We start from the raw sequence: 23,249 nt of genomic DNA, 5'->3' as shown, positions 1-23,249 counted from the left end.
TATTACAGGTACTATTTGTTTGAAGTTTAAATCTAGTTTAAAATAAATAAACTAAAAAGAATCTGAAATAAACAGCATTTGCGAAGCATATTTTTGTCTTCTGTACTTCTTAAAATTTCATTTACAACAGTATTAAATAAAGCCAAGACATACTATAGGCAAGCTTGCTGCAGTTAGGTGACCTGACTCTGTCTGCCCCAAATTCAAACATATCCGCAAATATGTGTTGAAATCAGTTTTAAATTAATAAATAACGAAACGCAGAAGGATAGCTTATGTTACAATATGATAATATACTAAAGAAAAGTCATGAAATTTTTACATGATCCCTGACAGTTCCCCTTACTACAAAAGATTCTAGATGCGAACATATCATTGCCTTTTGTATCTTGTTGACCAGTTGTCTACTGTATAAAATAGACGACACTGAATAAAGTATACAAAAGTATGACAAATATAGAGAAGTGGAGACACTCCATTAACAAGAGCCTCTCCCAAATCGATTCCTCGGAATTCGAAGTTCTGTTTTAAAAAACAGCATTTCCAAACTTAACTTCCATTAGAACGAAAAGTATTATCGGAGATGGAATGATAATTCAGGGAAGAGTAATAGAAAGAGGAACCTAACATATACTCAACAGAATGATCTATAACATTGAATAGGAATATCCTAACCCCCTATCTTTGAAGTTTAGCTCTGTTCTTTGCCAGACTGAATTTCTTTTCCACAAGAGTATGCGTAGAACAAAGACTACCGGCGTTCTCTATCCGCATCGATAATGAGATCGAACAAGCGACTGTGTGCGATCCGATAAACAATTCTCCTAGCATTATCTGAACTTAAGGGAGAAAGTTGGAAGTTTACAAATCTATCAACTCTGGTTGTCTTTTCGGAAAATTACACTTAAGCTTTGAATTATATTTACTCCAATTAGGGCCTGAGGTAAGCAAACGCAACTCAAAACTAAAGAAATCTACATTTTTCTCCTGTAATGTATGCACGAACTAAATCCATGTAGTCTAGGATTTAATTAATTACATTCAGTTAAGTCATGGTTCTGAACAGTCTTTCATACAGATGAATTTTCACCTTCACAGAACTTAAAACATATACCATAGAAATGCATTAATAACGAGTAATACGTATTCTAATAACTGGTGATATAACTACACAATTAAACGTTTTCTCAGATCTATAGAACAGCTGGATACCAAAATTATTGCTTAGTCATAATTTGATTTCCTAAATAGCTTTAAAACTCTTTAGCAGATTTATTAAATTTGTTTCCTTTGCTTTGTATTTGAAAATGCTAGACATAACAATAATTATTATTAAGCGAGAAATTCCTACCTTCTCTCATGTTTTTGTATTCAATAAAAAGAGACTATGAGCACTACTTTGAAATAGTATTTGTTATAAAAGAACCTGAACAAAATGATGCTTCGAAACGCACTTAACAGTTATCGGTGATGTATCTCATTGATCCAATTAGTACCGTTAATCACTTTAAATTACGTAATATGTTTTTATCGGGGTTAATTATCACCTTTGATACACTCGACCTCTTTCATAATTATGGTAGATTGACTTTAGGAAAAGAAAAATTTTTACCGTGAAAAGGAAAAATGACGGTCATTAATATTGAAGGAAAGTCTTTGAACGTAATTAAAGAGCTATTTGAATTCCTTCTGAGCTCGAAAAATTTAAGCTAATACTAACTTAAATTATTCGATGTTTTTAATATCGGAGAATTATTTTTGCGAATGCTTATAAATCTGGTATTATCTAAAGATGAATTCTAACCGCTGCAGTTATATATTTTAAAGAGCATATATCAAATAATTTGAAGTTGCATACATTAGATGCATAAAGTACTAGTTCCATTAAAGATGTTAGTAGTCATGCCGATTTAACATTATTTTTATTCTTGAGAAGCGCATTCATAACTAATTACACAGTGCAATCCGCGCAATCTGCATTCCAGTCCTGATCGCATTTTCTCCTTTAACAGATAGAATGCAATTCGCCTAAAATGAAATCTCCGTTCAGAATGATTAAGTTTCAGTTGATATTTGTCTCCATCGGTTGAAAAAGTTTTGGGTCCCAAATTTGAAATTATTATGCGTTGAAGCCTTATGTGGACAATGACGCAGATACCTAGTATGCCATTGACGCATATACTAAGCATCTGAACACATGACATCAATTAATTTGGAAATGACACAGTTTAAAGTGATTTATTGGAATGCTATTATTATTACTAGGACAGAAAGGAGAAATAAACAAATTAGAAAGCAGACTTCAGGAACTGTTGGAAATTAATGTTATTAATTAAAGAAATTAAAATTATAATTTTGGTTTACATATTTTTTATTTATATATATATGTGTGCAAGGTCAGCAAAAATATCTCCCCAGTACATACTGAAAGTAACAAAAACGACCAGAGGTGCAAGACACAGTATGAAGTAAAACAATGTGCCATTGTCATAGTCAATATAGAACTGTCTATTGCCACGGCTTTCGAGTGTTTGCTTGTTAGTATAAAATTTTATCACGTATACAAAATAATATAACAGTGTTTATACTATGACCTAATCGTAGTATTTTGTTTTATATAAAAATAATAAAATTAATATGATTCATTTTGCTTTTAAAATGACATCCACTACATGCTTGTTTCCAAACAAATACGTTCTTTGAAATTTCCTCTTGACGTTTCGCATAGCTCCTTCAGTCGTACTGCCATAATCTCCTTTTGAATTGCGTCCAGAAATCCGTGAGTTGTCTTGGACTGAGATTCAAAGATTTGGATTATAAGGTGTCGCCAGAAGAAGGAATACGAAACTGTCTATTCAGTGATCAGATCATGGCTAAGGGAAGATTAAATTACTCTCGATTTTTAAGACATAAATATTTTTCTCAGACACCACCAACGCTCGCTTATCTATGTTTTCCGGATAAAAAAGGAAAGGATCATGGAGAATTATTGGATGATTTAGGAACCTTGTACAAATCTAAGTTCCTTGTCATAGGCCTTTTAAGCCTATTTAGTAACCGTGTCCTAATCAGCACCTGGAGATATAGAGTAAAATGATTTCACACATGGCTTCCATAAGCGTCATTTGACGTTGCAACTGTGACGGTTTTGTTGACACTGACATATGGTAACCATGTTTTTCCTGATTGAGCAATGAAAGTGTGTATTATAACTCTGCTACCTTTATAACTTACATTAGGTAATGAGAAAACATGTCTGCTTTCTCATTATCTAATATTAAATTATAAACAGGTTTTCTCAGCATAGTAAGCGACATAGTTAACAAGTAGTCTGTCACAGATTCTCAACATAGTTAAGTTGCCTTTAAAAACTATGTTAATAAAATATCATTTACATGATGCAATGTATCCCGATAGTATATATCCAGGTAATGAAATTATATATCAAAACATATTTATTATGTATATTTGAAAGGTTTTTATATTTATTAACCAATGCAGGTCCGGCGCCACAGCAAGTACAACTGATGCAGCCGCACAGGGCTGCAGAACTTGAAGCGATTTTTTTTTTTTTTTTTACTTAGAAGGCAAAAATTTCTTTATTTAATATTTTCCACAATACAATTTTGTTATTTAGGCGAAAACTAAATACAGAATATAAAGGATGGTCATTTGACTTTTAGCCACTTAAAAATAACTGAATAAAATTCGGTAGGATATTTTCTTTCGATTACAACTATTGATGAAGCTTATGTTCATTGCATCTCACTATTAGATACTGTGCATGGCGTAATGGAAATGATATAAAAATATAAGATGAGAAAATAAATATGCAGCAAGCATTTATACCATTTTCACGTGTAGCTTCCTTCATTAAAGAATTATATAAGTACTTTCATGAACACCAGTATACTCACTTTTCAAAATTAACAACAATATTTCTTTTGAGTCCGTTCTTTTACTATATCAAGAAAATAAAATAACATGTTTTCATTGCAAACATGAAGAAGTACAATGCCGTATCATGTTTTAGAAATGATTAAATTTTAGAAACAGAATCAATGAGTAGTTAACTAAATATTCTTTACCACATTGCAGCAAAGGCATAAAATAATAATAACAATGTATACTTAAAGTGATATCAATTGAAAACTAGGCAATGGTAGTGCAGGTTATCTTAACAATTCCTTTGCCTCTCTGAAAATGTTTGAATAAGTAACAGCACAAACATACCCAATGACGCAATGAATTGAATTCACAGCATTCGAGCTTTGTCATCCCTGCTTCACCCAGCGTTAAGAATATCGAAAATTTTAATAGCTATAGAGGGAATTGGGGCGTATTGATCTCCGTGATATTTCCCCTGGAGCTCTCCTGGGCAATAATTTATGCAAATTCAACGAAAAGTGAGTCTTCGAGAAGTATTCAGTTTTGATAAACTTGGAATCAAACAGAATTCTATTAAATTCATTAGGAAGAACTGAATAATGAGGACAAGCTCATTAAAACAGTCAAGAGGTGTCTCAATCTCTGAATTTAAATAGATTTTGAAGTCCCAGTCTAATCTATCGTAAATGATTAGTTCTGAAAGTTAAAGAGAGGAACTCATCGGCTGTGGCCATAAGGAAGCTGAGGAGTCTTGGAATTGTTGCGCGAGGGATATACTATCTTCCTAATGCATAAACCAATTTACTGTTGCCACCACGTTCTTCGTTAAACATAAATTTTAAAGTGGAAGAGTGTAGGGAATATTTCATAAAGTAATGATTTAATCAGAACTAATAAGACGTTAGCATCACTTAATTAATAAATAAATTTTGAATTAATTTTTCACTTCAACTTGAATATTGGAATTATGATATATCATACATTTATGGACCGGATTCAATTCTAATCTAATTTTTTCTATATCAGAAAAGCAATTTCCATGCGCAGTAGTTCCACTAGAATACATCTTTAAATCGAATGCTCAAGTGCTGTATTACTCTTTTCATCACCTTGCATATCAATCTGATAACGTAAAACTCATATTTCATTCCTGACTTTTATTTTCATTTTACATAAAGTATACACAGGTTGCTCGACAACGGTGGTTACAAGCTTTCTTTCCTTAAATACAGATTCTAGGTCGTTCTAGTTGCAAGGTTTCTCAAGATGAATTACATTTTGTGAAATTACTCTCAGTACTTTAACACAAATCTTACTAACCTTTCAATTTCAGTGGCTTTCCTAGATTTTGATTCAATAACCGGTTAGAATATTCAGTAATATGCATTTCAGTACGGTGCAATAACTAATATAGGACCGAATATAGGACCTATTCGGAAAATGAGGCCTAATGTGATTTTTCGAGGTTTTTATAATGTAAACCCTAATCTTAAAATAAGTCTAATCTTAAAATCCTAATCTTAAAATAAGTCTTAGTTGACGCGTACCGATACCACAGTTCAACTCAGACTGGAGAAATAAAATGACTTGCGTATATACATAAGAATGATTTTCTGTGTGGTGACGAAACTACCTCGCATATTTACTAAAAATAAAATGCCTATCATGTTAAAAGAAATAAGAGGCGTGACTTGACATTGAATTGCGGGCAGCCGAAGTTTGAAAAGTTAAATATTTATGGATAAAGTAGGTATTTTGTAATTTATTAATAATCTATATTTAGTTATAAGAAAGCTAAGAATTGAAAGCATCATCCGCACTGGATGGATGGCTTCTTTCAACAATATGAACTATTTCTAATAAGATCAATATTCTCCAAGCAAGAAGATACTGGAGTTATTAAACATCACTTGTTTTTTCAAGTCTTTTGTTGATGACACCGCCTTTTCTAAACACCACCTTTCCTAAATGATTGCTATGAATACAACTGCAGTATTTAAAGGTCAGTGATCTGAAATGACAGTCCATCGGAGGAATGACTTCTCAAACTGCATTTCCTCTACCTGTTAAGAAAGCACACGTGCATATTTGGAAATTCATCTTAACGGAAAGAAAGCCCCACCTCTAGTTATCACTCAATGCAAGAAGTATAAGATTAAACATATATTAGGCATTTATTTATTTTAGGAACGCAATAAAACCTGGTGGACACAAGGTACTGTAAAGAAGTGGGCCGATATAATGCTACCATTTCTTTCGTAAGGCGACCAAAGATACCTGCTAGTTTAGGATTCGCCAGTACTCACCACTCTAACGGCATGAACTTCCTAGAAGGGCCGCCCAGACATTATAGTAGTTAGGGAAGTATAGTACTCGGTTTCGAATCCCGGAGAAAGCATGGATGTTTGTAAATGTATAGTGTCTTTGCGTCATAGGGGAACTCTAAATATTTGGCAAACCGAAAGTCCTCTAGAGAAGTTCCTGGCAGGGGAAGAGGAATGGGAGACCCTCCGACCCGTCCCTTCCCCGGGGTGTTCTCCATCAAAATTCGGGGCGGAACTGAGCTGAGTTGTACTGTCATCTGTATGCCAGAATGTTGCTCTCCTTGCCACGATGAAATTCATGGACTTGTTCTGATATTACTATCAGACAAGTAAGATAAGCACAACACAACACAGCACTTCCTAGCGAATAAAAGAAAACATTAAAAAATGATTCCCGCGGGAATGACTGCCTATGCGTGATGTCTTAATTTTGCAATAAAACAGCCATTCTAGGATAAGTTGCGCATTGGTAAAAGACTACAGCGAAATCAGAGTGGAAACTTTGCTTAGAAAAGATCGTGATTTGCTCAAAGAAATCAAGAAATAAAACCACTGACAGCTGTGTTTCTAATTCACTATGAACATGAACTAAAATTGCTCATTTAACAAAAGCTACATTGCTGGACATCAAGAATTGGGGCCAGTGGTTCTATAGGAAAAGGACTCGCCAAAATCCAGTACGCTATTCGGGGTTTTAGCCTTTATGATGATATTTCAAAAGGATGTAGAGTTCCTCATGGTATCTCTCTCACTCAGACCGAAGAACTTCGCTGTTAAATACCACTCTTCCTTATTATGTATTCAGACGTGATTCTAAAACTACGTTCGGGCTGGAAGTGGTAAGTTGAAGTTAAGAATCGATAGGAAAGGAAATTTAACTCAAAATTTAACTGTTAATAAAATTAACATAATTCTTACAAGGAGATATCTATACTTGAATGCATGTAGTTTTTATACATAAATAAATGAATAAACACGGATTCTTGAACATATGAATAAATGTATTGTGTTATAAATGGATAAATAGTAATTTCAGATTTCCAAGATGAAAAATGGAAGTTACATAGAACGAACGTTAATCGAAGCAGCATACTAGAGCAGCACTTAGTGGGTAGGCATGAAACTGCTCGTAAACTTAACCCTATCTCCTGATCTTTTTCCGAAAAAAAAAAATTCTCAATGAATGTTGCTTTTATCTCAGGAAACAAATAATGAAAAACACAACTTTTATAATGAACAATCATTTTATAATGAACAATAATAATAAATATTTTTAATATAATTCTTGAATCTAAAGAACTACATATGTATCATAGGATGTTGAAGCTAGAGATACTTGAAATCATGACCATTTGAACAATTCTTTTATTGTTAACATCACATTTTGGATGCACATAGAAATAACTTTGCGCAGCAGAAAAATTAAAAGTGTGATTTTTCGAACCAACAATCTGTTTCCCAACATTGTTGGTTCGAATATCACACTTTCAATTTTTCTGCTGCCAAAATTATTCAAAAAACATCTTCCATTGGAGAACTGGATTTTCTAGAGGCATTTCACATTCAAAAAATCTTTCTGTTCTAGTTAACGATCCTAATTCCAATCCATCTTTGCCTTCGGCCTTTAAAGAAATTATGTTTTAGTTCTGGTTTCATCAACAGATGGGGCCACTAGCTTATGTTCTGTCCAGGCTTTCTTATCTTATCTGTTCATTATATCTTATTTCGTTCATTTGCGCTTTTGCAGCTGACGATGGTGATTCGGTAAAACCATCGAAACTAGTTCTGTGAAAATTTGAAAATATAACGCTGATTTTTGTTGTTTGACTTCTGAATTAGTATATCTCTTTAGTTAAGAGTAGTTTAGTTTAATTCTTAGTTTCTCAAATTCAAGCCCGAATGTCGGCTTTATTGTACAACTCCAAGACGGAGTTCTGTTAAATCTTATTTGAATAATAAAGGGTTTCTTTCGAAGTTTATTTACTGTCTCACGAACTCAAGTGATTTTTCGCTTACTAGTTCTTAAGATTCTTCACATTCCACTGTAACTTAGAGTTGCACAGTGGGGAATCCTACAATTTCATTCCCTAATTCTTGGAATATGAACACTGCTTTGCTTCTATAAATAAAGAAACGGGTTGTCAAAGTTACAGAAATCTAGAACATTGTACTTTTTTTTAATTAAGTTTGATGTAATAGACGAATTCAGCTTTCCCTTTTCACAACATTTCCCCTCACAACTAGAAAAGTTTTGAATACATTTTTTGCTTCGCAGAATATTTAAATATACTGGGTTAGATGCTAAAATAATATGTATTTATATTTCTATACCATGTACCCAGAATTTGCAAAAATATAAAAAATTATCATTTTCCACTGGTTAGAATTTTTTATCCCTTATAAATTTCTTATAAAGCATACATCCCATATACTTCACATTCCGATCACTGATTTTGCAATGCTTTATGCAGTCGCAAGAATTTGTCAAAATATCACTTTTCACTCTGTAGTCGTTGCACATTGCTTCCATCCCAAATCCTTAACGTTATTATACATTCCTTCTAGGAAAAATATTACATATAAAAAGCACGAATAAATTCAGTTTTATAAGGTGAGAATAATGCATCACAGATATCAAAATGTTCAAATGTTTGCTTTTGGATCTTGTCTGGGAGCTTTAGATACTTTCGAATAGTCTAGAATAGCGAATTTTCCTTTTTGGTAAATTTTTTTAACGTTTCTGAAAATTAAATGTAGACGAAATATGAAATGTATTTTTATTGAAAAATAATCATTGTAATGTAGAATATCAATGTAATTTCAATGCTTTCTGAGTAGAAATTATTAAATACAGCTTCCACATAAATTTGTTACCTTTATGCCGGATGAAAACAATTCATATAAAGCTTACCCATGATGTATCTTTTTTTTTTATGTTATCTTCTTTTTGGACTGCTACTATTCGAACACATTTACACAGTACGAGTATAGGCAAGGTTGCTGAGAAGGTTCCGACGTTTAAAATCAGAATAAAATATTTTACAAGAACATCGAGAAAATTCTTCAAATACTTGGTTTAGTAGTCTATACAATGAAGAGCCGAAGAAAATGGCACACCAGCCTAATATTTCACAGCCTCTTGGAAATGCACAGCTTCAAAAATATGAAGACATACAATGAACACAATATTTCTTGCAGAGCGATCCATAATTTTATTGTATTCGGAAGTTTAGAAGTTCTGCTTTCCACAGCGCATTGCATGGTTTCTCAGATGTGATCAATAACATCGACATCTGATGACTTAAGTGGCCGTAACAAGACTCCATATTCAGATAAGTGTTCCTTTAGCAGTCTTTAAATTCGCTAGCTGCACTTTATCCTCTTAGAAGTCAAATTTATCAGAATGAATGCAGAGCATGAAGAGGTTAATTTGTTAGAAAATATGCTGACAGTGCGTTTCATTTGTCTCACAGACATTTTCAGACGTAACTCGTGTCACACTGAATTCCAGCTAAATTAACTCCATACCATCAGGGAGCCGGCCCACCAGCGGCCGAGCGGTAAAGTCGCTGAACATTGGTAGTTCGGTCCGAGGTTCGAATCCCGCGAACGGGCTGGCTGCATGGATGTTTTCGTGGTTTTCTCCATGTATAACGTGTATACGAGCCAGTTTCCCTTAGAAAGTCCTCCACGAAGGCATCCCTCCCCTTAGGCAGATAGCCCTAGTGTGCTTTGCCATAATTAAATACACCAACACACCAACACCATCAGGGAGCCACAACTTGAGTATTCTCCAACTGACATGCAAGATCGGAGTTTTCTCTTTAAACTCATCCTTCCATCTGCCCTAAAATGGTAGCTGGAAGTCCAACTGGACAGACCAAGTTATTTAATTGCAGTCATCAAGCGTTCAATGACCAAGCTGCCGAGTCCAGACGAGCTTCACAGCCCTTTGTCGTGAATACACTAGGGGTACTATTGTTGGATGTCCTCTCATACAATAAAGGGAAAATGTTCCAGTAATGTTTCTGAAGACAAGACATTGAACTCTGATAACCGAGACAATGTTGTACCCGATTGCATGAAATGACTTTTCATTGTCACATTCAACCTTTTTATGGCCAGAGAAGCATCGTAAGCTCAAAGTTTCCCAGAAATAATGCAATGAAGTTCCGTTTTTTAAAATGTTCATATATTTAACTTGGATAAAATTTACATACGCACTGGTGGACGTAAAAAATGATCTGCATAGGAAGCGTTACTACATATTCTATATAGGCGTTATATATTCTGCGTTCTTTTTAATGGCTTTTTAGTGTATAGCAAAATAACGAGACAGTACAAAAGCATATTGAGATTTTCTCTCATGTGTCTTTAAATAAGACATACTCGAAAAACAGCATAGTTTCGAAACCTACGTACGATAGAGGTTGGATTTCATCGTCTTTTTTGTTTCCCACCAATTGCTGTAATATTAATAACAGGATATATTATAGCTCTTAACACCTTTCCGATATAATAATATTAGTTTTCAAATATTATTCACTACTTAACATATTCGTTTATTGTACGCAACTTTCTGCATTATGATTTTAAGCATTAAGTAGAATCGCAGCGTTAACACCACATACGAGGATTATTTTAAGCGAACTCTACGCAAAACACCAGGCAGCAACAACATTGAAAATTTGTTCAAATGCAGGACGGTGAAAGCATGGACAATGATTTATCTGTTATATCTGCCTCGATACTTTAACAGTACTCACTGTGATCAACTACATGCCTTTTACACAGTTCATTAAGTTTCAAAAATGGGTGCCGTACAAGCTGTCCGAAAATGACAAACATGGCCGAGCGGAAGCTTCAATCTCAGCAGTCTTACCGTCGCACTAATTTCTGGCTCGAAATGGATGGAAAAGGTGTAGAAAATCCTCCTTGAAGGCATCGTTTTCTTTAGTAGATAGCCATTGTGTGTTTTGCTATAAGGTAATCAATCCAATTTATCATTTAATAAAATGCATATTTTAGATTAGGGAACCACAAACGTTTCGATTCATAAGCATTTAAAAAAGCAATTTTATTTTCCAGGATTCTGTGATTGATTTCACTAAACATTACATAAATATCTCTTTATGTACACAATGAACAAATGGATTTTTTTTTTCTGTCGCGTATACTTCCGAATAAAACCTTGTTGAATGGCAAATGTAATTTTGTTATTGTTGTTATTATTACAAGCAGGCATGTTAATCGTTTTAAAATATTTCATGGTTATAGCAGTTCGATAGTAGCAATGCGGATTTGAGATACATCTCATGTTTATATAAAGAAAAGAAAATTGTTTAATTTATTGTATTGTTTTCTCTTTATACAAATTTTAAACTGGTGATTACCGTTATTACGAATGACAATGACAACCAACCACCATATTTTTCACAAAACAGGCAGCTGTTTTCATAGTTGGCATCGCATCCATCGTCATCTGTAAACATTCGCTACAGCATAGATCGCTTTATTTTTTACCCCCAACGTCATTTTGCGTTGACAGAAATAAATAACAGTATGTTTGCCATCTGGCATCTGACGTGACATCATTATCAAGACAAATGTATTATACTAGAGTGTCATTATTACATGCCATAAAATGATTGATGCCGTCTTCAGAATCTTTAACAATAAGTTGAGTGGTTTCATTTTCCATACCGGAATATTATTTAATTATTTTCTGGAAGCTCATCAATTCAAACTTTTAAAAAAGCTTTAAAAATAAACAATTTTTTTAATTTTTTAATGAGAAACGTATGTAAAAAATTCATGATATAAGGAAATTTTAAATATTTTAATATTAATATACATAAATATTAAATATTAATTTAATATATTGTATTTAAATCTTTTAATATTTAATATAAACAGACATTTTATATTAAATATTTATAAATAATAATATAAAATATTTAATATAAAATGTCTGTAGGAATTCCTTTGAAAATTCACTAGAAGCGCACTACTCTACAATTAGTTGTTATACTATATTTAATACTACAGTGGAGCCGTGACTAACTGTGTGTGGATTAATCGGGCCCTATCTAAAAATAATTACGTTAGTGTGTTATACAATGAAGGAAGAATTGCAGTGACAGGACAATAACGTAAACAAAAATTTTATGTGGAAAATACCAGAAGAAAAAAGTATTAGATAAAAAATTATGTCGCACTATTTGGAAATTGCTTTTATTCACAGCAGTAGGTGTATAAAATTTAGACTTCTCTGCTAGCATAACCTAGTGGTAATAGACTTAGAACGCTTTGTCTACAAAGTTTTAAGAAAGATTTGAAAGAAATTTTTATTAAATCAAAACTGACACATAAATGCACGAACTCAAGCTTACAAATCAGCCAATCACTTCTGGCTATGTACCTTAAAGTAACAGTAAATTTAAACTAAATTTAGTAATCAAGAGTTTTAGAAACGATTTAGCGCGAAGTTGGCTCAAACTTCCCACCAGCGTAACAATTTAAATATTGGCAGCAAATAATGCAAAGCCGAAACGTTCAGGCTATCAGAACTGGGAGAAAAGTAACATGCGCGCACACAGGTAGAAACACGCTAGAATCGAACAGCCTCGGCTTAAACACTCTAATCTAATTTGCATTCTAGAAAGGAAACAGAAGGCAGAAATGACAATAAAGATACAAAACATAAAATAACTGGTTGATGAAAAAAAATAGTAAATTTATATGTAATTTAAATGTACGTAATTCAAATATATCGAGTAATTCAAAAGTACAGTGAATCAAAATTTCAAAATATTTGGAGATATCGAAATGGATGTTAGTAACCAATATTTCAATGGGTGGCACCCCAATACAGCTACAACAAATGTACCACTTTAAATCTGAGTTACAATTCATGCTATCAACCGAAATCGTTTGTTTCGTGCAAGAATTGGATGAGTTCTTGCCTTTCAGAATGAAATTTTATAATTTGGCATTACTTCTCAAGGCATAAATTTCTTGCGCTGCCATCTTTCTCACACACTTTGTAAGTGATCGCAACATTTTATTCCTGATTTCATCCATTTCGTCCGAACTTAATAGACGTGCGGCCACTTCGTTTCTTGAAAGTTTCTCGAAATCAGGCCAAGAAGGAAGTCGTTGTCTTGTTAGGAAAACAAGTATTTAGCAAGGTCTCTTTAAACGCTTCCACCATTTTTCCATAACAATTCGTCGTGAAGAAACGTTTAATCATGCAAACTTGTTCTGCTTGGGAAAAACTCATTTCCATCATGTATCAAGCAAATGCCGTAGTTGCTTGCGTATTCCCTCACCTCTTTTTTAGCTAATTTTAGCGTGAGAAAATGGAGAGGGAAAATATGCAAATAATTTAATTTCAAAAGGGCGCAATTACAGTGAGAACATAACAAATGAAAAGTATTCATAGATGCAGTACCTTAACTATCACAACGTCATTTACTTAAAATAAACCTACGTTCCGGTAAGAATACATAGTAATATTAACATTTTAATATCTAATATCTTCATTTTTATCTCCCTGTACCTTGAATGTCGCCTGCTGTTAAGGCTGCCCACTGCTATTCCCCAGGCCTCAAATCGTTTATTACTGCAGGAACTGCTTCTGCATCGTCTATTAGAGCTTTCAGATTGTCACCGTCGTCACTGTTGTCATAGTATTCGTCACCGTTCAGTCTGCCTTTCCACATGCAATGATTTTCGAAACCATCAAGAGTATTTATTACATGTTTTCGTTTTCTTGAAGCCCTTCCCTATTATTGCATCATCAGCCATAGCCCATATGCATGGACGAATTCGTTTAAAAATTTAGGCTAGTTTTATGAACGCCTTTAAAGAAAGGGGAAAATTAAGCGAATACTAAATATTTTCAGAAACTTGTGCTGAAAGTATTGTGGAGTAAATGTAGTAATTTTTAAAGGTGACAGCAGAAACTGCAATTTCAAAACGACACATTGTTTGTAGCAGTAGAAGGGGTCTTTTTCATCGAAATAATTTGCCATTAATATTCATTTCGAAAAATCTACAATTTTTTTAAAGTCTCATGTGCGCGATTTTTGGATCAATCTACAAAAAAAAAAAAAAAAAAAAAAACACATAATAAAATAAAAAGCAAATCGACCATTTACGGAGGTTCGAACTCGCTGACATTCTTTAAGTTCTATCTCATGTAAATATTATTGTTGAATATCATTTTATAACCTGCCGCTCAGACGGGAAAGTGGTCAGTGACACTGACTGCAGTACCGAAAGGTCTGGCTTCAAATCCCGGAGATGGCATGGATGTAAATTGTCTGTCTTTTCATAGGAGGCAACGGCTATTGGATGCCTCAATAATAAAATGGCCACCGCTTCTGGCCTTAGGAGTGGCCAACGCCTGTAACGGCTAGTGCCCACCATTGGATTAAAAAATAATACTTTAAATTCTTTTTCCCTAATGATGTTCATTCGGTCTTTCTTAAGAGAAAAAAAAGATTAATGCTTTTGTTTTGAATATTGATTTAATTTACCTAACTAAACAAACATATTTTTCATATTAAGCTACTCGAAAATATAAGCAAATTACTTATAACACGTTTCTCTTAATTATGGGGATTTTTTAGTCCAAAAGAGCTTTGTCCCTGAAGGACTATTGTTTTCGTTTTGCGATTTTGCGTTGAATCACTATAAATGTCCGTTTCACTTTTCATACTGTTGCCACCAAATGTTAAGAGTCCTGCATTATATTTGAAGAAATTAAATAATGAAAAATCTGCATAAATGTATATATATTTCTCGCATTGTGATAAAACAACAGTACATGGAGCCATCGAATTTTGAATAGACGTAATCCTACTGCGAATATGGGCATGTGAAAGCCCAAATTAGAAATTTGGAGTTTGTTTTATTATCGATTTCATAGTTTGTAAAACTTTAACGAATTTTTAAGTAACAAACTCAACGATTTGAAAATGAGCAATGGCAACAATCTACGGGAAAAAAAAAAAAAAAACTTTTTATCGCCAGCGCGCGGAACTGTGAATCGGAAATTCTTAAGATAGGCTCATTTTAAAATTATTTTGCGACATTGCTATTGAACTAAAATTTACGGTTAAGTGTGAAGAACATAATATTTAATAAATAAAGGTAACACACAAAACGTAAAAAAACGCTCCTTTAGACGTAATTTAAAATCTGAAACCTTTCAGATTTTTTTTTTCTTTTTGGTAGATGTGTGAGTGTTTCTTAACTGCGCTTGGGTTGGATTAACAATATATTATATGACTTCAGGAATTACCCTAGGAAATCAAGAGTTGACTGTAGAATGCTACTGCTTTTGCGTTGTGACCAGACTTTGTCCAGAGTTAATACGATAGTTAGCGGAGATATGTTCGAATACGAAAATAACCGAAATGCGAAAATACCTTCCGAATACGTTCTTTGTCACTGTAACAAATGAAACATTTAAAAACAATGTTCTGGATTATGTTTCGGCACTTTTTTCGGATATTAAAATTACTATATTTTATAACATGGCCATAATTACTGTTACGTATTGTACGGGTTCATAGTGGACTGAAGCGCGCAGATAGCATGATGGATTTTATTTTCCGGAAAGAGCCACTTTACATTCTGGAACTTTTCACAAAAGCTCTCGTACAGGTCTTCTCAGTATCACAGAGCTCAATCAGAAGTTATCACTTCAGACTATAAAGAATGTTAAACACAAGACAATAGAAAATGCCTTAAATAAGCTAGCAAAATGATCTCTGAATATTCTCGCTGAGTTAAAATCTGAATTCAACTCTTAAAATTAAACTGATGGTCTCTCCGATTTTGTACAGTTATCTCCCGGCTGCCGAGAAAGTTCCAGTACCTTTTATTTCTCGGAAATTGCTGAAAGGTATACGCAGTTATAGTTACATAAGGATCTTACCAAAACGTCGGCAAATTATAGCCGAGTTTGGTGGCTTTTTCCGAATTTGGCAACTTTTGAAACATAAATGAAAGGTCTATAAAATTTAATTTTAAAAAGGATTGAAACTGGAAAATAGTTGATATGTTATCAGTTTTTAAACGCTGTTTCGTGGCATACTGTTTAATAAACTTTAGAAACGAAATAAAAGGCAGAAAACAATATCAGGATAAATTTTTTAAATGCTTTTTCCCCTTAACGGATGGTAAAAATACATACAAAACAGTTTAATTACATGCTATTTATTACAAGAAAACTTTAAAAAAATTATCTTAATTTAGCTCTCGCTTTTGAGCTTGAAATTTATGAAGGAGCTAGTATAATTCAGGGCGGAATGAAGCATTGAAACACTGACATTAGGAGATTACAACATACATGATTTTGCACTGATATTTCCTGTAATAGTTATAGAGTATTTTATGTTAATTAACCTTTATTAGGATTTAAATCTTTACTGTAACTTTTTCTTTCCGTAGCTTTCAAATGATATAGTACAAATGATATAATATGATATAGTAAATTAAGCAGTTGTACAGTATTTAAGTCAAAGGTTTTGAATATTTTAGATACTAAACTCTTGGCAGCGGTCCTACAGTTATGTTACTATTGCGTACCTCTGCCAGTAAATATTGCTACTTTGGCCATTCCGCTAGCCGACGTTAATAAGCGCCGTTTAAAGTATTGTGCCAGCTTAAGTAGGCCAATTTTTGTAGTCTCCGACTGAGATAACTTAATATGAAATTTTAATCTTGTTACCTTGTCCTTGCAAATGGCGGACTTTTGTTTTTATGCACTATTGGTGCTCTCCGGTTAAATTTAAGAGTTAATAAAATTTTACTTAAACATTCTTAAGACTTTGTCATAATAGAGATGGAGCCATAATTCGTTTGTCAGTTTAATGGGGGGGTCACAAGAATTTACAATTTAATTCCACATGATTAAGAAATTTTTTATTTATATCTCTAAAATACAAAAATTTTAATATACAATAAAATTTCAGATTACAATTAAATATATCGAAAAAAAAAGTTTTCCATTAACAAATTCAGAAGTTATTTTTTTTAAAATATTAAAGAAATGATAAAATGTAAAACACTGTAAAAATTAAAGGAAAAACAGATGATTCTACACAAGTTGTGCAATATATGGGTTTAGAAATATCTTGTTTTCATTACGATAAAAAGTCTTAATTACTGCAAATGCTCATAAAATTATTAGTTGTATAAATTATAAATCAAATACATTTTGATTTCCATTGATTTATATTTAACAAAATATAAAATAAAGATTTCATATACTAAGAAGCACGTTTACTGCTTTTAAATCTCTCGTCTTATAAAATTCATGACAAATTTATTAAATTTGAAAGGTAAATTGAAGATATTATACTTTGTCAAATAACAAAGCTCTGAGAATCGACAACATCAGATCACATAGTAAATAAAATACCTATTTATTATCGCGAAATGTTGCCAGCAACGGCTCTTTACAGATTCTTTTCTTTCTTATCTTTCTACAATTTACATGCTAAGTAAGAATAATATACTGCTTTCGAATTGAAAAAATTCCTTTCACGCAAGCATTGTGTAATCGAATAAAAGCAAATGTTTGGGATGAAGGTAATTTTGTTTTATTATTAGTCTTCTCCTATTCAGTTAGCTAATAGATAGTTTTCTAGAATAGGAAATAATGAGATAGTTTTCTATTAAAATATTTTTAGTAGAATCTCACTTTTCGTGACATAACTTTTTAAAGTGAAGCTATTGAAACCCCTGACTATCAATCCTCTAAGCTAGCACATACATTTACATAATGATTGCACGATTTCTGTTTACTTCATAACTTTCAGAATGCAAACTTTCGAGTTTTAAAATTATAAATTATTCAATTCGTTATTTGACGGTATGTTTTAAAGTTTAAGTGCCTTGTTTAATTTATCGTGGGACGAAAAGATTTAAAATCATAACAATTTTCAATATGATGGAAGAATCCGTACAGTTTTGCTCTTGGCAAGAAATAGTTTTAACAAGCGATAGATTTAAATGCAAAGGGGGCTACAGTAGCTTAGTTCATCTATTTACATAGGTATTGCTTGCATTATTCATCCATAAATTTCACTGAAGTTAAACAATATTTCAGCCAGGCTCCAGTACCAACAATCGACACACCCTTCAGGCATTCTGATCGGCATTGACACTTCATCGTGCTAAACGTAGTTAACGAAAGAGATCTGCTAGGAATACACAGGAAAAATATCAAGGGAATCGTTTTAAACAAAAGGGGATATGCGGAACAAAGCGAGGGATGTCATAATGTATGCAAATGAAGTTCAGGAAAGCAGAGGGGAGGGTCACATTCTCCCTCTTAATGAGCCAATGAAGGTCAGGTCATGGTCGATCGCTTGGAGAATCTTCGAAGGAGAATAACAGGAGGCTGATTTGCATAATTGATTAAAAAACGAATGCGATGCTCGGAATTTATGTTCGAGGAAGATTTGATTCGAATTTCAGAAACTGGAAAGAGCGACGATGCTGTCGATAACTCGAAAAGTTTTTCTTCTTCTGCAAAGAATGTATCGACAACTGAACTAGACAATAGTATTAGGAACTTGAGTATGTTGGCGCCAAATGCAATGTTAATTACCGTTTCTCTAAGCTGTGGGATTTTTTGGAAGAGTTGTTAAAGAGTTTAAATTGACAGGGGAGATAGTAATTATCCAGTATGATAATGGGTAGCAAACAAATGGTATGGAAATGCCTAAAGGAGAACCAAATGCTATCTGAAATAGGAACAGCCAATATTTTACTAATTTTGAAACCCTGAACACAAATGACACAGTTAAAATTTTTATCAGTTCAACTTTCGATGATACATGAAAGGCTATTATCCCTCCTTGTTAAGAGAACGATATTTCACAACAACAAATGGTAGTTTCATCGTAATTTCTCTAGTAAATAATATAAATATGTAGCCTATTCTTAGTTCTTTCGTTTTAGCTCAAAACGGGCTATTAGTCTTGAAATGGTATTTTCTGTTGCCTCCAAATATTACTGATCCGTACGATTATTAAAGAAATTATACATAGTGAAGAATCTACATGAATGTATATATATATTCCTCGCATTGTCCGAAAACTACGATACCTAGAGATATTAAATTTAGAGTAACGTAATCCTGGTAACACTGCTTGCTTTCAAATATTTATATCTTCAGCTCGCGAGAATATCCATCGGGAATTCTAAGGATACACTGTTTTTAAATATCTTGTGATTTTGCTAATGAACTGAATTTTATACTGCGAAATCGCGAAGAACGTGATATTTAATAAATAAAGCCAACTTACAAAAAGTTACTACTAAAAAGACACAACCACCTTTTGTTAACCATATTGGAAAGGAAACTCAACATTGATATGGTAAAATAAGAAAAAAAACTGAAAGAAAGTAAAAAAAAAAAAAAAGTATGCCACACTGAATCAAGATTAAATGCTGCTGTTTAGCTTTTAAAAAATTAGTTTTTTTTTTTTTTTTTTAAACTGTACGTGGCGTAAATGCGAAGAAACCGGTGCTCAATAATAACGCTACAGAGAACGAAAAAAAATGGGTTATCAGGAGCGAGCGCAAACAGTAGACTGCGAACTCAGCAAGAGCGTAAAAAAATCTCACTAAGCCTTTTGAGGGAACGTTAAAATCTGAAACCTTTCAGAATTCCTCTCTCCCGTTTGCTTATTTTATTCCCTTGTTTATTTCATTATATTGTCTTAACTGTAGGTAGATGTACACTGAAAGTCATTAGTTCGTCAAACTCGAAACCGTAAGTTCGTCAAGTGGAAACTATTATTTCGTCAAAGTGGACGTTTTCGCTCACTGATATGCGCTAAGTAGACCGAGGGGATGAAATATTCATCCCAGGAGCAACAAAGCAGCATTAAGAAAGAAGTAGTCAATAAAATCATCCTTGAAAAAGTTTATTGCCTAAATATAAGCATTTAAACATTTGTTTGATTATACAAATATTACCGTTACGATATATCTTTACAAGAATCGAATCAAACTGTGTCAGTCACTCTTTGACATATATTAGTCCAAGTTGCATGTAGTTTTTTTCTATTCCAGAAAGTGGTAAAGATCAATCTAATACTACAAAGCCAGGATCATTCGCAGTGGCATCTACACTCATGCCCATAAATTAAGGATAATGCAAAATCAGGCAAAGATAGAGTTAGAAGCAAAACAAATTTGACTTATTTGTAAAGCTTATTTATTAAACAAAAGGTAAAGAGCAAAAAAAGATGCTATGTGTTTGATATTATTAAAAAAATTAGCGATTTTTTCTCCCTGGAGAAATTACAAAAAAAAAAAATCTTTTTACAAAAAAACAATATTACATGGTTGGTATGATTGTTAATACATTGTATGTCTCCCAGACGATGCAATACAGTCCGTACAACGCCTAGGCATGCTGAGTATTAAATTATCGATCTGATCTTGGGGGATATTACACCACTCAAAAAGCAATGCTCTCCGAAGTTCCGGTAGACATGTAGGAGGAGGTTGACGGGCTGCAACTCGTCGGCCAAGCATGTCCCACACGTCCTCTACTGGATTCAAGTCCGGTGAGAATGCTGGCCAGTCCATACGGGTGATATCCTCCAATTGAAGGCATTCGCTTACGATGTTTGCACGGTGAGGACGGGCGTTATCATCCATAAACACAAATTGTGCGTCCATGGCGCCCCGAAACTAATGTACATGTTGTTCCAGAATGACGTCCCGATAGATTTTGCTTGTCATGGTTCCAATTTGAACATGCAGGTCAGTTCTGGGACTCAGAATAATTCCACCCCAAACGAGCACTCCTGCACCACCGTAACGGTGTCGTTCAATGATGTTTTCTTGGTGGTAACGGGTACCTGGAGCTCTCCATATGAACGTCCGGCGAGAATCAGACTGCAAGCTAAACCTGGACTCGTCGGAAAACATCACACAAGCCCACTGTTGCGGTGTCCACAATGCATGCTCTCTACTTCTCTACTTCAGGCTAACTGCAGGCGACAGTGAGTTGCAGTAAGTGGAACGCATCTGAAAGGTCTACGAGCATATAGACCAACATGCCCTAAGCGTCTGTGTAAGCGGTCTGCCTTGAAATTGTCGTACCAGTGGCTGAAGAGAGCTGAGGAGACAGGTCTGAGGCTGTGCTCCGCCTGTTTCTTTTGGCAGTAACTGCCAAATACCGGTCCTCATTCGGCGTTGTAACTCTGGGGCGACCTGTGCAGTAACGTCTACTCACATTACCATCATCTTGGAATCGTTGCCAAAGCCTGGAGACGACACTCTGGGCAATTCCAAGTTCGTCTGATACTTCCAGTTGGGTACTCCCACATTCCAGTCGGCCGATAATTCTACCACGTATAAAAAATCATCCAGATGCCTCCTTTGTGTCATAATTATTCGGTTATTGCACTGAAATGCTTATAAAGTGCCTGCGAACAATTTTACTTCTTTGCCTGTATTCCTTATATATCACTCTCTTACACTCTCGTCATTGTGACGTACCATCCGTGTCATCTGGTTACTTCCTGAAATTTGCATATGATTCTTGAAGATGTGTGTAGTGATATTACAGGTGATATATTTATTTTAGAGTTCGATTTCCGCGTGACTCCGAATTATCCTTAATTTATTGACATGAGTGTAGTAAGCCCAAGTTAACGTGTCTATTCGATTTATTCAACTGCACAGCGTGACAATGATCTCGCGGTGAAATGAATCAATCGGAAAGATGTTAATTATATAAACTTTGTTAGTGAAACTCAAACAGAATGCCGCTGTGCAACTATCTTCAAGAAATGTATTGGCAAAAAAGATATTAACTTACTTAATTATCTTCTTTCTTCGCACTATTTGGCACTTAAGAACTAAGTAAGGTGAAATGTAACTGGAGAATTGGAGAGCATTTTAATAGTGCATCTGTAAAATTTTACAATAGTGCATCTACCACTACTAGTATTCATATTTTTACAATAGCATATCTATAAAATTCTGTGAAGATGCGAAAAGACGTATAGCATTAGAATGAATATATGCAGGCAGAACTAGCGTATGAGAGTTGTTTCCGTCAAATTATACGTTAGAAACTAAAATATGTATATCAAAGTTGCTTTCTTCATTTTAAGAATTTTTATTAATTATATTTCATGACTTAACTTTATTGTAGTTAAAGTTTTTATAGCACGGAATAATCTGTTGGAAGACGAATCCAAACTACAGCAAAGTAAAGATTCCCAAGGGATGTAACTTGTTTGCGGATGGTTAATTTTCAACAGATCTCTTGCGTTGAAACTTTTACTCGTAAGTGTTTATATCAGAGAGAATTGAGGCGGGAAAAAACTGGCTATCGCGAACACCAGCCGTGATGGTTGGATAGTCATGTGATTTAAAGGAAACCATTATGTTTCAACGCTTTCGAAAAGAAATCTTACGCGTGGTAAAGGGGGGGATGTGAACTTGACCCCATTTTTTCTCTTCTGTTGATAATTTATTTAAGTTATTTAAAATCTACATTTAATACCTTTATACATTGCATAAAAATCTACAATTATTTTTTTTTTTCCTTGATCAAATTCAGAATGTAGAGAAGAAATACAATTTCCAGTTTCTTTTTTCTTTCTTTTTTTGCTCAAACTCAGTATGGTTTTCCCGATATACAGAAATCGTGCACTGAATATACGCAAAAGCCTTAGTTTAAGTTCTTAAAATCAGTTAAGCCTTTTCTAAATTCAAATAACTCTGATCGAGATTTTTTTTTTATTATTTCTAACAAATGGCGGGCACTTGTCTATAACGGCATGCTCGAGATATGTACTGTGTTCGGTTTTGAGGAAGTTCTGTCCGTGATCAATAAACATTCTTCCCGATATATGGTGCATACGAACTTTCATTTATTTTAATGTTACAAAGACTCATAACTGAAAACGGCAGTTAATCACATACAAATTTATAATTCTTTGACTTGTTAACAATATTTGATAGTAAACGTTTTTATACTTT

This window comes from Stegodyphus dumicola, chromosome 8, assembly GCF_044657685.1.
Source record: "Stegodyphus dumicola isolate Sdum_Otavi_A_Nest chromosome 8, ASM4465768v1".
NCBI classification, from domain to species: Eukaryota; Metazoa; Arthropoda; class Arachnida; order Araneae; family Eresidae; genus Stegodyphus; species Stegodyphus dumicola.
This window is presented reverse-complemented; position numbering follows the sequence as displayed.